Source organism: Aplysia californica, unplaced genomic scaffold, assembly GCF_000002075.1.
Source record: "Aplysia californica isolate F4 #8 unplaced genomic scaffold, AplCal3.0 scaffold00837, whole genome shotgun sequence".
Classification (NCBI taxonomy): Eukaryota; Metazoa; Mollusca; class Gastropoda; order Aplysiida; family Aplysiidae; genus Aplysia; species Aplysia californica.
The window spans coordinates 113,820-118,134 of NW_004798107.1; the positions used below are offsets into that span (position 1 = coordinate 113,820).

At 36.1% G+C, this 4,315-nt stretch overlaps 1 protein-coding gene across 1 annotated transcript in view; it reads left to right on the plus strand.

Moving 5' to 3' along the window:
• LOC101861080 overlaps positions 1–4,315 on the plus strand; it is a gene marked incomplete at its 3' end in the record, with an annotated part of 9,798 nt that overhangs the window by 5,190 nt on the left and 293 nt on the right.

Sequence of the window (4,315 nt, forward strand, 5' to 3'; positions counted from 1 at the left end):
GGGGGGGGGCAGCAGAAAAACGAAACGGGACCCTGACTAAGGTAGATAATCGCGTTATTGATTTACTGATATTTGTAAAACATTCTGTTGTGTCCCTTGGAATCTGAGGCAAGTGTAATTCCTTTTTTCTCATTTTTCTTTATTTTTTTTTGTTTTTTTCCTTTTTGTCAGTTTGTTTGTGTGCTCTTTGTTCGTTTCTGATCTAGGGTTTTCTTCATGTTGTTTGGTTTTGAAAGCATACTCGTCCATTATCTCACAAAGTCAGCGAGAGGATGCTGGGCTGGATTTTGGTGATATCAGATAAGATAAGATAAGATAAGACACACCTTTATTGTCCAGATCCTGGCACATTGGCTTGGTGTTCCACCACGTGTACACACACACACACACACACACACACACACACACACACACACACACACACACACACACACACACACACACACACACACACACACACACACACACACACACACACTCACACACACACACTCACACACAAACACACACACGCACACACGTACACACACATGCACACACAAGTAGGCTTATAATCACATGCATAATGTAAATGAGCAGCAATATAAACAATACTAATCGTAAGCTAGATACACACTCAATGTTATTTTGATGTATGCTCTAAGGTCGTAAGTATCAATCGTTTTTATTATTATTACTAGCTGGGCCCCCTTTCGATGAAACAAATAATCGGTGCATTAACATCAATTGGAAGTCATTGGCTTACTTTATTTACAATCTACTGGAATGGAGCAATAAATCTTAAAAGAAAAGTGACACATGTGTTTCCAAGTTACCAAATATAAAATAGATTAGATTGATTCTCTATTCCGCGTTCGTGGTTGGATGCTCCATAATTTCAATGGTGAGAAATCAGTACTGGCGCACTGCTAGTGAACAGAAACCTCACTTGTTTACAATGGCGTCTTAGAAGACGGACTTTTGTGGATGAAACAAAGCATATTGGCAAAACCGGGGAAAGCAGTTTGCGTTGATTTTTTGAAAGTTAGGTCCTTACCACATGGATGCTGTGGACGCCTGCAAAGTTTCAAAGGTGTTGATTAAGTAATAAGGGAGGAGTTTGTGCACTTTTATATACATGTAGATCTATATAGATTATTATTATTATTATTATTATTATCCATATTATTATTATTATTAGATCTATTATTATTATCATTACTATTATCATTACCAAATATAAAATAGATTAGATTGATTCTCTATTCCGCGTTCGTGGTTGGATGCTCCATAATTTCAATGGTGAGAAATCAGTACTGGCGCACTGCTAGTGAACAGAAACCTCACTTGTTTACAATGGCGTCTTAGAAGACGGACTTTTGTGGATGAAACAAAGCATATTGGCAAAACCGGGGAAAGCAGTTTGCGTTGATTTTTTGAAAGTTAGGTCCTTACCACATGGATGCTGTGGACGCCTGCAAAGTTTCAAAGGTGTTGATTAAGTAATAAGGGAGGAGTTTGTGCACTTTTATATACATGTAGATCTATATAGATTATTATTATTATTATTATTATTATTATTATCCATATTATTATTATTATTAGATCTATTATTATTATCATTACTATTATCATTATCATTATTATTACTATTGTTATTATCATTATTGTTATCAATATTATTGTTATCATTATTATTATTAGATCTATTATTATTATAAATGACATGGCAATCACAGTTCTAGTCAATAGCTTTTATTTCACAGTTCAAGGCTTAGAGCTTTCAATAGGGGGCTCAGTCTCTTAGACCTGTGTCTAAGGTAGTTTCTAACCCATGATACTATCTATCTATCTATCTATCTATCTATCTATCTATCTATCTATCTATCTATCTATCTTGTCAGAAAGTCCTCAGTTTTTGTTTGCACTTCCGGTAACCCCAGCTGGTTTAAGGATGACATTTTTGCAACAGATAAAGACATTCTGGACCCCCAAAAAAGTGGCATGAAAGTAGAACTTGACAAAACAAAACATCCTGACAGCTGTCGGTGGGCAGTCTATTCTGAAAGTCTTGAAACGTTTCTTCGTTATTGTGAGGTCAAACATTCGTGGCGCAACTTATCCTCAAATATCTTTTTAACCGGTGAATCGTTGTCCGCTATTTCGTTCGTTCATCTCTTCTTGCCCTCTATTTCATTCATTGATCTTTTCTTGCCCTCTATTTCATTCATTGATCTTTTCTTGTCCTCTATTTCATTTATCCATCTTTTCTTGCCCTCTATTTCATTCATTGATCTTTTCTTGTCCTCTATTTCATTTATTGATCTTTTCTTGCCCTCTATTTCATTCATTGATCTTTTCTTGCCCTCTATTTCATTTATCCATCTTTTCTTGCACTCTATTTCATTCATTGATCTTTTCTTGCCCTCTATTTCATTCATTGATCTTTTCTTGTCCTCTATTTCATTTATCCATCGTTTCTTGCCCTCTATTTCGTTCATTCATCTCTTCTTGCCCTCTATTCCATTCATTGATCTTTTCTTGATACTTTGCACACCAGTTTGTATCAATTTGTCTTAACTTAATCCTTTTTTTAAAAAAACAGTTGAGGCTAGATTTTAAAACTTTTCTTCACAAATCTATATGAGATACTACAAATCTCCTTCACGCAGAAAATGGAATTGTTCACAGCACTTCCCACTTCTCCCATACATTTTGCGTAGGCATGTGGCTATGTCACAGCTCGTCAATGAAACTTGTTAGTGACAAAACTAGATCTAGTTACAAGCAATGATAGTACATAACAAGATGGGCCACTTCTCTCTTTGAGCCAATTAAAAAAGTGTCCTCAAAATTTGGTGGCGCCCTCTTCACAAAAGCGCACTTTGCGAACAGAGTTACCCTACTTGAGTTTTTAAAAATCAAAGTGAAACTAGCATGTTTTGGGATAAATTTCGGAAGAACGCTTTTTTTTAATGGTTACGCTGACAAAAAACCTTTTCCGGAGGAAAGGGTGATGGTTTTCTTCGTTTAATTTGACTTTAGAATGAAAGGCGAGAGGTCATTATAATTTTTAAAAACCTAAAACTACGCACTGAACGTACCCGAACTGCTGATGAACAGCAGTCGATCTGCGCACGCAAGGAGGTGCTATTCCTATTCTTCTTCTGGAAAAACGAAAGAGAGCTTCAAAACAGACCGCAGCGCCATCTGAAGCAAAGAGCATACTTCCTGCGGACACTTTTTTGGCTGAGTGAACCATCTTGTTATGTACTATCATTGTTACAAGAAAGTATTTTATAGTGTACACTTCTTCGCACTAAAAGTTCTCAAAATATGCGTTCAATAAACACAACCTAGCAATTAGAAAAAAAAAGCAATACTGTCACAGCTGTAAACCATTTGACATCTGTAGAAACAACCCACTGGGATTTTCTAATTTTTTCTAAGGAATGTTCTAAAATAGAGCTAACAGGTCTTTACAAAAATATGTAAGACAGATTCATACAAACCCCTGTGCAAAATCTGGATAGTTTTTATGGGAAGGTTGAGGAGATATTTGACAATAAGCTGCATGACGAATTTTTGAACCTCTGAAACCAGGACACCCTGACCTCCTTCACTCGCAAATATTTCGACTTCTATTCAACATACGTGGATTTTGTTTTCACCAAAAGGAAGGTAAATGAAGAGGCTTTACGATGATACCAATAACCCTATATTGTTATTTTCAAAAATTGACGAGCGCCTGATTCCACCGCGTCGTGACACATATTTGTCTCTGACGGCCATCCTATTTGAGGAGAACACTGGTTGTCTTAGATTGGTGGACGTAACGTCTCACAAACGATGTCTTTCCTTATAATATTTTTGTAATGGGGAAACAATTAAAGTACGTACAAAAGAAATGGGAAGGGTTGGTTTGCATAGGTTATTGTTATTTTTTTTTTTATGATTCTCATAAATGTATTGTAATGAATCCTTTAGGCTACGATACTGCAATACAAAATGAGTAAGCGATTGATTTTGTATATTACTTTGACGATAAAACGAAAACTTGGAAGGTTAATATCATGGCTACTGAAAGTCCATGTTTTGAGAAATTCTGCTAACGCTTTTGTTTCGTTTTGTTTTGTTGTTGGTTTGTTTTTGTTTTGTTTTTGTTTGGGGGTTGTTGTTGGGGTTTTTTGGGGGGGGGGGATTGGGAGGGAGGGTTGTTGTGTTGTTGTTGTTGTTGTTGTTAATTATTGTTATTATAAATGACTTGCTTGTGTTGCAAGTGCCATAAAACATTAAAATATTATCAAAACCTAACGACTCCCCTCCATCCCCCCAC